The 13895-nt window shown below is 33.7% G+C and overlaps 2 pseudogenes; one reads left to right on the top strand and one right to left on the bottom strand.

The window, feature by feature from the left end:
- The first annotated feature begins 37 nt into the window (after positions 1 to 37).
- LOC125420108 (photosystem I P700 chlorophyll a apoprotein A2-like) lies at positions 38 to 3304 on the top strand (annotated as a pseudogene).
- A 2121-nt stretch (positions 3305 to 5425) lies between these two features.
- LOC125420107 (photosystem II CP43 reaction center protein-like) lies at positions 5426 to 7826 on the bottom strand (annotated as a pseudogene).
- Positions 7827 to 13895: the final 6069 nt, after the last annotated feature.

Raw genomic sequence — 13895 nt, 5'->3', positions numbered from 1 at the left:
ATTGCCATAACATGGGCGTTCTTCTTAGCAAGAATTATTTCCAAGGTTTAGCCAAGGCTTATCTCAGGACCCCATTACACATCGTATTTGGTTTGGTATTGCTATCGTACAAGACTTCGAAACTCATGATGATATTACTGAATGTCTTTATCAGAATATTTTTGCTTCCCATTTTGGGCAATTAGCAATAATTTTTCTGTGGACTTTTGAAAATCTGTTTCATGTAGCTTGGCAAGGAAATTTTGAGGCATGGATAGAGGACCCTTTATGGGTAAGACCTATTGGTCATGCAATTTGGAATCCTCATTTTGGTCAACCAACTGTGGAAGCTTTTACTGGGGAGGTGCTTTTGGCCCAGTGAATATCGCTTATTCTGGTGTTTATTAGTGGTGGAATACAATCGATTTATGTACTAATGGAGATCATTATGATGGAGCTCTTTTTCTATTATTTCTTTCTTCCATATCTTTAATAGCGGGTTGGTTACACCTACAACTGAAATTGAAACCGAGCATTTCGTGGTTCAAAAATCATGCCTCAATCATCATTTATTAGGACTATTCAGAGTAAGTTCCTTGGCTTGGACAAGACATTTAGTTCATGTTGCTATTCCATGAGCCAGGGTGGAATACATTCGCTAGAATAATTTCTTTGATGTATTGCCTCACCTCTAAGAATTAGGCCCACTTTTTATAGGTCAGTGGAATCTTTATGCTCAAAACCCCGATCAAAGTAGTCATTTATTTGGTACCTCCCAAGGGGCTAGAACTACCATTCTAACCTTTCCTGGAGGATTCCATTCACAAACGCAAAGTTTATGGCTGATTGATATTTGATGTGATTCCGCCTGAGCCCGCTCAACCGATAACCCATTGGGGTGCTAACCCGACACGGATGAAGACCAGGACAATCACAAGAGCTTAAATTAAGAGATTTAAGGACAACCTGGGAGCATTTATACAGGGGGTAATCAATTCTCAACAGAGCTTGTCCATACTTAAGGATACAAAGCCTATTCTAAGCATCCAAGTGGTGGAAACCGATACGGATCCGGGTAGTAGTTTTAGTACAGATATGGACAACGAGCAGCATGAAATGGTTCCAACTCTTTATGGATTCAATACATATGTCTAAGAGGATATGGAATCAAGTCAATCCAGCTTCAAAATTGGCCTGTTTTTTAAGGTATTTTGTGCTGGCTTTACTGTATTTTGCTGAGTTGGCTTTTTCTTCTTCTTCCAAGCATGGGCAACATGTGGGACTTCATATTCAACTTATTTGGCATCCTACAAAGCATTTTGAAGCTGATTTAGAGTTCAAATTGGTCAAAGATTGGTCAAAGTCAACTTAGTTAAAAAGCTAGTATTTTAGTTTCCTAATTTGATTCTACTTTTTGTTTTAGGAAATTACCATTACTTTTTCGGTTTTATTTATTTATTTTCTGGAACAATAAGTTTATGACAGTTATTACTTTATTATTTTCATTGTAAATTAATTAATTCCTAATTCAAAATAAAGGAATTAATTAATCCAAATTAGATTAGAAAAGGAGAATTTCAGCCACCATAGGAAACTACTTTGTATGGCCGGTTTTCCCTTTGTTTTTAGGGTTTTATTTCATGGCTTTGTAGCCTATTTGAAGGCTTATTTTTCAATAAGAATGAAGCTTGAATTTTATACAGAAAAATATTTGTAAGATTGAATTCTCTTTGTTCTTTTTGAACACCTAAAACACCATTAGTGAATGAGTGTTTTAGTTTTGACTTATCAATAGGGCAACCATCACCTATTGTGGCATCTTCGATATACCAAGGTTTCTAATCACAAGTTGGTTAGGGGTTGAGGTGACCATTAGAACTTGAACATAATTAGATCCGGGCTAATATAATACGGGTTTAGGAGCAGGTCGTCTTAGGTTCGTATCAATATTGCTCATCATCATTTAGCTATTGCATTTATATTTCTTATTACTGGTCATATGTATAGAACAAATTTCGGGATTGGGCACAATATAAAATATCTTCTTGAAGCACATATTCCTCTGGGGGGGGGGGGGTGGCGACTGAGGCGTCGACATAAGGGTCTTTATGACATAATAAATAATCTGATTCATTTTCAATTAGGCCTTGCTTTAGCCTCTATAGGGGTTATTACTTCCTTGGTCGTCCAACACATGTACTTTTTACCCACTTATGTGTTCATAGCACAAGACTTTACTACTCAAGCTGCTTTATATACTCATCACCAATACATTGCAGGATTCATCATGACAGGGGCTTTTGCTCATGGAGCTATATTTTTTTATTAGAGATTACAATCCGGAACAGAATGAGGATAATGTATTGGCAAGAACATTAGACCATAAAGAAGCCATTATATCCCATTCAAGTTAGGCCAGCCTCTTTATGGGATTGCATATTTTAGGACTTTATGTTCATAATGATGTCATGCTTGCTTTTGGTACTCTAAAGAAACAAAACTTGATCGAACCTGTATTTGCCCAATGGATACAATCGGCTCGTGGTAAAACTTCATATGGGTTCGATGTACTTTTATCTTCAACGAATGGTCCCTTGTTTAATGCAGGTAAAAGCATATGGTTGCCTGGTTGGTTAAATGCTGTTCATGAGAATGGTAATTCACTATTCCTAACAATAGTCCCGGAGACTTCTTGATTCATCATGCTACTGCTTTTGGTTTACATACACTGATCTTAGTAAAAGGGGCTTTAGATGCATGTGGTTCCAAATTAATGCCAGATAAAAAGGATTTTGGTTATAGTTTTCCTTACGAATGTCCGGGACGAGATGGTACTTGTGATGCATTTTATTTGGTTGTTTTTCGGATGTTAAATACCGTTGGATGGGTGACTTTTTATTGGCATTGGAAATACATCACATTATGGCAGGGTAACATTTCACAATTTAATGAGTCTTCCACTTATTTGATGGAATGGTTAAGAGATTATTTATGGTTAAACTCTTCATAACATATCATTGGATATAACCCTTTTGGTATTAATAGTTTATCGGTTTGGGCATGGATGTTTTTATTTGGACATCTTGTTTGGGTCACTGGGTTTATGTTCTTAATTTCCTGGCATGGATATTGGCAGGAATAGATTGAAACTTTAGCATAGGCTTATGAATGAACACCTTTGGCTAATTTGATCTAATGGAGAGATAAATCGGTGGCTCTTTCCATTGTGCAAGCAAGATTGGTCGGGTTAGCCCACTTTTCTGTAGGTTATATATTCACTTATGTGGCTTTCTTGATTGCCTCTACAATAAGCAAATTTGGTTAATTCCTTTTTTTATGTGTTGTGTTATCCTCGATAATATCATTTCTTTCGGTGGAGAAAGGGGACTGCCTTCTTATATTGATATGTCTAGGATCTGACTTGTATCATTGAAACTAAACTAATAGGAGTTGAACCATTATGGCAAGAAAAATTTTGATTCAGAGGGAGAAGAAGAGGCAAAAATTGGAACAAAAATATCATTTGATTCGTCGATCCTCCAAGAAAGAAATAACCAAAGTTCCATCATTGAGTGAAAAATGGGAAATTCATGGAAAGCTACAATCCTCACTCTGCAATAGTGCACCTACACACCTTCATGGACGTTGTTTTTTGACCAGAAGATCGAGAGCTAACTATCAAGACTTCGGTCTATCCGAACACATATTTCATGAAATGGTTTACGCATGTTTATTGCCCGAAGCAACAAGATCGAGCTGGTATGGATTAAACTATCTCTTCGTTTTTCTATTCATTTCGATGATCGATGATCATAGAGGGCCGCTTTACCATTCTGTATAAATGGGCTATCCTATATGTACATATATGGTTGAGGGGCACATTCAATCCTTGTTTGCCCATTGGTTCCCACTCGTCTTTTCATCGTGGGGTAGAGGAGCTTGGTAGCTCGCAAAGCTCATAACCTTGAGGTCACGGGTTCAAATCCCATCTCCACAACATTTTTTTGACAAAAAATTTTAGGTTTTTGTTAATTTGTTAACTAGTAATTAATTACCATTTTTCTTTGGGAGTGAGAAAAAAAAAAGGGGGGATAGAACCAATATACTATTGTGGTAAACTTTACTTAATCCTTTATTCTATTAACTTAAATACATTACGTTATTATTCTGGGTGGATAGCGGGAATCGAACTGGCATCTTCTCCTTGGCAAAGAGAAATTTTGCCATTCGACTATATCCGCATGTTTTTTCATTCCTGATACAAAATGTATAGATTATATTGGAGAAGAGCCAGGCCAAATACTCTCTTTCATTTTTATATTTTATGTTATTTATAGTATATATAATTATATATATAATATAATTTTATATAATTTTATAATTTATTATATTATGATATATTGTGAATAAAAAAATAAATAACCTTTTTTTCGTTTATATATCTTATTATATATTTATATATTATAGTTTATTTCGATATAATATTTGTTTATATAGTTTATATATAATTTATAATACATATTTATTTCATATTTATATAAACAAAATTGAAAAAAAAATACACAAATACAATAAGTTTGACCCCTCCCTCTAAAGATACCCACCAGAAAGACTAATCCAATACATAATGATGTACCGGAAAATACAGCAGTTTTGTTACCCGCCCAACCATCAAGAGAAGCAAATACAACGGGTACACTAATTAGTAAGATTGATGAAGTAGCAATTAATAAAAAAACAACCAATTGGAAAGCAATAGCCATGTTTCTAATCCTCCAATCTACCAACAAAAGAATTATAGCATTTGATCTCTTTATCAGCTAAAAAATTGTAAAAAAAAAAAAAAAAAAACCATCATAGAAGTATTTCACCATGATTCCATCATTGATTCTATATGACTTATTATCGACTTTTGCCACTTTTTTTTTATTAAGGCATAGAATCGAGGGTGGTTTTTTTGACTTTACAAAGGGGCATGCTGGATCATGCATCTATATATATATAGACAGATAGGCCTATAGATTCATACCCGATATCTTTCTACAGATAGTAATGGTATCAACTCATATGTCTGTGTTCTATTCAGTGGAAAAAAAATAAAATAGAAATTAGCTTTCGAAAAGATGGCCGAGTGGTTCATAGCTCCGGTCTTGAAAACCAATGTAGTTCGAAACAAAGAAGTATCAAGGGTTTGAATCCCTATCTCTCTCTCCTTTCTTGGTTTGGTGAATAGGTTTGTTGCTTTTCTTTCTTTTATTGGTTTTACCCTTTCAGTATCATAAAGGGGAATGGCTCGGCTAAGTGGGATAGCCAAGCCAGAAAAAAAAAAAGAAAAAAAAAAGATTAGATATAAATGGGTTGAAAAGAAGGGAAAAAGGAATACTTTTTAAATCTGACTTCATCCATCTAACCTAAAATGTATGGTGGAATCAATTTGATTCCTACTTTAAGCATCGTGCTTCTCGTCCAAATTAAGAGGAGTCATGTAAAGAACAGGTTCAAAATCATGATCAATTCGTTCTTCAAATCGTACAGCACCTGCACAAGCCCTTCCTGCATGCCATAAATGACCTACAAATAGGAAAAATCCTAGAACAAAATGAGAGGTAGCTAACCAACTTCTAGGAGAGACATAATCGACTACATTGATCTCGGTCGCTATGCCCTCCATGAAATTTAAAGAATCTAAAGGAGCATGAGTCCTATATTCTGCAGAACACCATTCTTGCTAGGGCTCGATGTCTTTTTTTAGCCTACTCAAGCCCAAACCATTGGGGCCCCTTAGAGGCTGTAACCTGGGAGCACGTAGATCCCAGAAATGCATAGTTTCTCCTCGAAAAATAACTTCCCTAGTTGGGGAGTGCATTAGATATTACCTAAATCGGTAGGTCCTTGAGCGGATCCCATGTTAGCCCCAAGAAGTTGGTCTCTAACTAGAAAAGTAAATGCTTGAGCTGGAAAAGCTTCCAGTCCAGTAGGCGCGTAAAATTCACTAGGATAAGCGGTATTGTTGAACCAGACAAAGCAACAAGCGATAAAACCAAAAACAGATAAAGCACCTAAACTATAAGACAAGTAAGCCTCTCCAGACCATACAAGTGCACGGCGAGCCCATGCAAAAGGTTTGGTTAAGGTATTCCATATTCCACCAAGTACACAAATGGAACCTAACCATACATGCCCTTCAATTATATCTTCGAAATCATCCAGACTAACAATCCACCCCTCTCCCCCAAAAGGGGATTTTAGTAAATAACCAAATACCATACTTGGGCTAAGGCTGAAGTTGGTAATTTTTCTTACATCTCCCCCCCCCCCCCCTGAGCCTAGGTATCATATACACCCCCAAAATAAAGAGCCCTAAACACTTGAATAAAAGCATCTGTACCTAACAAGATTAAGTGAATCCCCAAAATTGTAGTAGTTTTATTTCTATCTTTCCATACGTAACTGAAGAATGGAAAAGATTCTTCAAGAGTTTCAAGTCCCAGAAGTGCATGATAAATGCCACCAAAGCCCAATACTACAGAGGAAATTAAGTGAATTACTCCAAATACAAAGTATGGAAAGGTCCCTAGAACTTCCTCCCCGAGACCTACCCCCAACCTAGAGTAGCTAGGTTGGGAAGTAAAATTAATCCTTGTTCATACATCGGCTTCTCTGGTACAAAATGAGCCACTTCAAATAGGTTTATTGCTCCAGTCCAGAATACTATTAATCCGGCATGAGCTTGGGCCCCCAGTAGTTTACCGAATAAGTTGATAAGTCGGGCATTTCCAGCCCACCAAGCGAAATCGGTGGTTTCTTGGTCACGGCTAGCTAAAGCTAAAGTTCCATTAAACAGCGTTTCCATGGGGTAGAACCTCCTCAAGGAATATAAGGTTTTCATGAGGTTGATCTTTAGCTGCCATCCAAGCATGAATACCTTTGTTTAAGAGAATATTTTTTGTGTAGAAAGTCTCAAATTCCAGATTTTCCGCTAGATGGATTTCCTGAGAAACGAAGTCATAGGCACGTAGATTCAGGGCTAGACCAACTACTCCAAGAGCACTCATCCATAAATCGGTTAGTGGTGCAAATAACATAAAGCAATATAACCAATGTTTATTGAAAAAAGCAACCCCAAATATTTGGGACCAAAAGCTGTTAGCGGTGACCATTGAATAAGTTTCTTCAGCTTGAGTTGGGTTAAAAGTTGCACCATCACCATCTTCAAATAAAGTAATTTCTATGGTAGCACCATGAATAGCGCATAGCAGAGCAGCACCCAATACCCGAACAACTCCCATCATATGAAATGGGCTCAATGTCCAATTATGAAACCCTTGGAAAAAGAGGATGAATCGAAATATAGATGCTACACTAAAACTTGGTGCAAAGAACCAACCAGACTGACCTATAGGATAAATTAGGAATACAAAAACAAAAACTACAATTGGACCGGAGAATGCGATTGCATTATAAGGTCGTAATTGAACAGATCAAGCAAGTTCAAATTGACGTAAAATGAAACCTATTAGTCCGAAAGCACTGTGAAGAGCAACAAAAGTCCATAGACCGCCTAACTGACACCAACGAGTAAAATCTCCTTGTGCTTTAGGGCTCCATAGTAACAACAAAGAGTGTGCTAAACTATTAGCAGGAGTAGAAACTACAGTGGTTAAGAAGTTGTAGCCTTCCAAATAGGAACTTGCTAATCCATGGGTATACCATGAAGTTTCAAAGGTTGTACCTGTAAACCAACCCCCTAAGGCGAAATAGGCATAAGGAAAGAGTAATAGACTGGACCAACCAATAAAAACGAAATGGTCCCTCCGTAACTAGTCATCCATAATATCAAATAAATCATTTTCATCTTTTGTAAATTTACCAAGGGCTATAGTTATAGTGATCCTCCTACTCAACTACTTCAACCATTTTCAAGCACTTTGTAGCATTTTCAAGATGTTGGGGCTTCTATCATTTATGTATGATTTGATTTCTCGTCCATTACCCCTTCTTTGGAATAGGTTTCGAATATAAAAAAATTTTATTGGTCTCTAATTCGACCTAGTAAAGTAAAATCCCTGGATTCAATTTGGTTATCCTTTCCTATTCTTAATAACCTCCTGAACCATGAATTTTCTTATGACTCATCAATCAGATAGAAGCATTTTTTATTTGATTTGAAAACAACTGTTCAAGAAACAAGCGATCCCTTTTCTCACTACCGATAGATCCCAGATATATTCCTTTCGTTCAATCAACTAATCTTATTCTTGAATCCCACTGGGAAAATTAATAAAAATAAGAATTTGTATGTGTCTTAAACTACTACAGTATCATATATTTTATTACTTTCTATTTCACTCTTTCATTTTCTTTTAATAAACTTCCTATTCTATTTATTTCATTCTATTATTTATATTTAATTAAATTAATAGGGTATTGAACTTAATAATAGGAGACTATAAATAAAAGTCTATTTCTTGCATCCATTTTCCATATGATTATCGGAACAAAAATATTGTATGTATCCACATGGATGGAAATATTTGTTGCATGAAACCATGATCTGATAGATATCTATCTAAGTATCTAAAATAAATACTTATAAATTATGAAATATATATAATAAAATAGAAAGTGATCTTGTCTTGTGTGTTGGAATCAAAGAAAGGCATTTTAAACGCCTCTTATGTATGTTGTGCTTGGAATAAATCTTTCGCTGTAAAGTAAGGGAATGGAATGGCATTCCAATACAACATCTAGAAACAAGAAGATTTAGTCGAAAATATCGACAGATTCCTGCGTAGTCCAAAGAAATATGAAAATGAAAAGAAAAAAAAAAAAGAACCACTGTTTCAATTTTATCGCTAATCGAATAGTGGATATAGTTATGATTCAATGGGTTAGGTCCACTTACTTTTTCTTTTGTTGATTTCCAATTAATTTGATTGGAATAAAAGAATAAAGTAATAGGAATATTTGGAGATTCAAGTAGACAACTTAGCAGTATTCATTATAAACTTATCATTATAATATTTATAATAATATAATAAACATAATAACAAATGTTCAACTTTATAACTATAAGTACTAGAAATTACTACACTTCATTGGTATTTAATAGAAATTCAATGTAAAAATTAGTTATATTACAATTACATTTTATGGTTTGTTACTTTTTTATTACAAATGGCAACAATATCTCTATATATATGACTACTGCCGTTGGAGTTTTATGAAAAAACAAAAGCCCCTTGTCGGATCTGAATCGATGACTTATGCCTTACCATGGTGTTACTCTACCACTGAGTTAAAAGGGTCCGTTTACTTCAACTCCTGAATAAACCGCTAGTTACTATGAGTAAGTATATGTTATATGTCTATAGACATATCTTATACGTTTATACGTTATAATCTATGTAATAGATATATCTTAGATGCATAGTGGGTCATTCAGGAATGCTCAATTTGATTTACCTAGTGAGTATAGAATATACTAGTAAGTGTAGGTGAAAAAAGGTTTATTGATACTGGATTTGATAAATATCAATGCAATGAATTGTATTTAGACCAGCTGACCCTAATTTCTTTCCATTATTTTCCATTATAACGAAATTTATTTGATTGATGTACCTACCAATTCAACATAGCCCCAAAATATTTGATCGAAGCAATCATTGATAAAGAGATTCGGCTTGTCCTCTGAGCCAAAAAAAAATTAGAGAAAAAAATTCAATAACTGATCATTTTTTATTTGAATTTCCTATCCTAATGTGAGGTAGAAATATGCCTACCTAATCTTAACAATGAGTAAATCAATGAATGAAAGCAAAAGAATGGGGTTTAATCCCCCTTTTTGGTGGACCAATTACTCACCGAAAAGTGCTATCCTTTGTATTGAGTCATACCATTCCCATTCTATTATATTGTATATTGACAATTTCAAAAAACTATTCATACTATAAGCATAGTATGATGGCAGTCAGGCAAGTATGCCCGCATCGTCTAGTGGTTCAGGACATCCCTCTTTCAAGGAGGCAGTGGGGATTCGACTTCCCCTAGGGATAGGGTACTATGAAAGGAAGTTGATCATGGATTATCAATAAGAATGAAATTGCTTCTTCCTATCCTGGGTCGATGCCCGAGCAGTTAATGGGGATGGATTGTAAATTCGTTTGCAATATATCTATGCTAGTTCAAATCTAGCTCGGCCTAATAATTCACCGATCCGCCATGATATAACCCATTTAGTTACTCTATTTAATTTTTTTTTCAATAAATTCTAATTTTTCTAATGATCTAGATTCATATCAGGATCGGTAGGTGTAAAAGCTAAGGACAAGAGTAAAATAAAGAAAAAATGAACTTTTTCATTGAAAGATTGATTATCCAATTGATTTGGCAATAACCAAAAGATTATTAGTAATTCACTCCGCTTTCGCTAAAGTGCATATCCATATGGATAGAAATATATCACTTGCTTCTCCGTTCCAACATGACAATTCTAATCGAAAATCTAAATCGAAAGGGTTCGAATGAAATCATTAAGAATACGTATACTATACATTTTATTTTATTATGTTATTTTCCTGGGATTGTAGTTCAATTGGTTAGAGCACCGCCCTATTAATGAAAAAGCTGCGGGTTCCAGCTCTGTCAGTCCTGACGGATCCAAATCCAATAAAAAAATCAAAATACACCAATTTATCTCTCCATTTTTCCATGAAAGGGAGTACAAATAGATGAATTTCATTCCCAACCAAATCCCTCTTTTTTTTTTTCATTTCGATTGTTTGTTTGGGTTTGGTTAAAATCAACAATAAGGTCAGTGTAAAGGCGGTTAGATCATACTTCATCAGATGATTGTACAAGGAAGGTAATTTATAGAAAAAAAGAATGGAAAAGAATGATAAATCAAAATTTTAATTTGAAATTTAAATTAATTTAAAGGAATTTTTGATTGGATTAGCAATCAACCTTTGAAGTCGGTATGGATAAAAGATCTTCCAATGTTATACTATTCAATTATTGATGATGAATCGATTTGATAGCCTTGATATTGTTATTCATGATATTGATCTGATTCGATTACATCACGACATAATTCATCCCATTGATTTACAGATGAAAGATTTATCATCTCTATGGGATTAAATCCCAGGTTATTGCCAATTAAAGAAAAATGAAACGATGAAATTATGGAAGTCAATATTCTTGCATTTATTGCTACTACCCTATTCATTCTAGTTCCTACTTCTTTTTTACTTACTATATACGTAAAAACAATAAGTCAGACGATTAATTTGAATTAAACTTGACTTTTTAGTTCTTATCAATGATTGAAGAAATGAAATAAAACGGAAAAGATTCCAATTTTGCTATTAAATGAAGGAAATGAACAAAATAGAATCACCAGTATTCTATGAGAGACGATAGTATGGTAGAAAGAAATATTCATATTTTGCTTTCTACCATACTGTCTAGTATTGTCATTGTGCTGTATAAAGTTTACTATCTAAAGATACAGGTTAATTTAATATATATCAATCTACATTATTGTCTTCATACATATAGATATCAATTCCATATATAAATTACATAGTGTCGTGTCCCAATTATATTTCTTCATTTAGTTCTATTTAATTTGTGTTGATTCCAATTAATAATCGGAAGTAATCAAAAGACAACTCTTATTCGTATGATTCTAATTCCTATATTTCGGATTATTTTTAATATGAATCCCTATATCCATTGAAAGAAAGAAAAAAACCAATGAAGGAAAAAAGGTATGGCTAAAATAAAAGCAAGTAATCTATTTGTTAACATTCCGACAAAGAAGTAATTGATTGAGCAGTCAATAGAGATTCTGGGGGGTTCCGTGGGAACTTCTTCGAATTTCAAAAAGGATTAGTAAACCTCACCAATTTTTAACGTTTGAACCAAATAAAATTTATAAAATAATAAACCACATAATAAAACAACCGGTAAGTGCGCAATATGTGACTCGCCCAAGACAATATTTTATAATGTGGAGATGTACTATCTCGTTGGACAACCACTATGTTTTTTCCCATAAAAAATGTGTATCCATGTAATAATAGATTTCTTTTCTCTTTGAACAGTAGAAAAAAAAAAAAAAAGGTTCCGTTCTTTCCCATTGCCCATATAAAACTTTGGTAAGAGTTGGGTCATCGAAATAGAAAAGTTATGAAGAATATGGTTGGAATCAATTTCCTACCATTTGTATTCCTTTTGAAATACAAACATGGGAATAATTGCAATATTTGTTTGGTTGAAAGAGTTCATATATTATTCATAGAATCCATTACTCCACTAGAATCAAACACCGTTTCAAAATGAAGATGTTTTTTATTTCCATTTCAAAATGGAATTTTAATTTAAATAGTGAAATTAAAATAAAAAATGGCTTTGCAGGAAGACCAATCAAAAAAATTTGATACAGTTATTAGCAGTACTTCTAGAGTCCACTTTCTGCCCCATAATACAAGTGAAAAGGAAAATGTAAAGACTACCATTACAGCAGCCCAAGCGAGACTTACTACATCCATGTGAATTATGTCCTTTATCTCTATGAATATAAAGGAATTATTCAATTATTGTTCACTAATAATAAAAGAATCATTGGATCAGAGTCAAAGGGAGGTTGTAACCCAATGTTGTTAATAAAACAATCCAATAAATCCAATTATAACACGTTCTTCTAATTATAAGATTTCTGGTATAATCGGAAAACATTAAGCACCAGCAAAATACGTAGGACAGCCTTTTGATTGAAGTAGCAAAAGGCTGTTACTAACATGTAGTAATAATAAAACCTATTCCTTTTTTTGGTGCCCTTCATTTTATTTTTTATTAAATATAGATCATTATCTATCGCATACCCTTATTTTTTTCTTTCCCACCTTTCCCGTTTTATCTATGCCTCCGATTGGCTCTATGAAACAATCAAAGATGTCCTATTACACGTTCTTGACTAGAGATTAAAGGAAAAATATTAGAGATTAAAGTAAGAATTTCTTTTTGTAATTTATTTATAATTTCCATTTATAAATGGAAATTATAAGTTCAATATAAGTTAAATATGGAAAAATATTTATATATTCTTTATATATTCAAATAAATACATAAACAAATACATAATCTATTCAAATAAATATATACATATAATAAATATATATATATATATAAATAAGTCAAAGCCAATTATCCATTCATTCAAATTAATATTGAATGAATCCCGGAGTACTCAAAGACTTCCATGAGCATGTATACAAAGTATCTTCCACCCTTTCCGTAACTAATAATTTCATTAGATTCCCCGTCCGGCTATCCAATCTAATTTAAGACCCAGTCAGTGGATACTGCATTAGTAGTGGAAGGGCTATCATATCAAGATTTACTAGTTCTTTTTTAATAGTATAATCTTTCCTTAGACCCTAGATGCAAGTATTTACAGCATTTTAAAGAACAAAAAAAACCTTCGGATGCTTAGAATCAAGCAAGTATCAAGAGTCCTTTTCCTCCTCTTGCTTCAGTTGGAAAAAAAATGGATAAGTTTTATCAGCAAACCAAAATAAGGTATTTTGATCTTTTTGTTAATTGAGCGACACCCAAATTTGAATTGGGGAAAAAGGATTTGCAGTCCCCCGCCTTACCACTCGGCCATGCAGCCAAAGTTATACAAAATATATGAAAAAATTCCTTTCCCTTTTTCAGTGAAAAACCAAATGTGGATGTGGATTTTTAGTCACAAAAGCAAAAATTCAAGACAAATTTGAACTGTTAACTATTGACTATGAATTCATGAACAGTTCTTGAATTTGAATCGAAAATTTTATTTCCCTAATGATCTAAGAAAATCCAAATTGATACATAACTAATCTTTTTTTTTTCAATAAAAAAAAGAT

The sequence above is a fragment of the Ziziphus jujuba genome, chromosome 5 (assembly GCF_031755915.1).
Source record: "Ziziphus jujuba cultivar Dongzao chromosome 5, ASM3175591v1".
Taxonomy (NCBI): domain Eukaryota; kingdom Viridiplantae; phylum Streptophyta; class Magnoliopsida; order Rosales; family Rhamnaceae; genus Ziziphus; species Ziziphus jujuba.
This window is presented reverse-complemented; position numbering and strand designations above follow the sequence as displayed.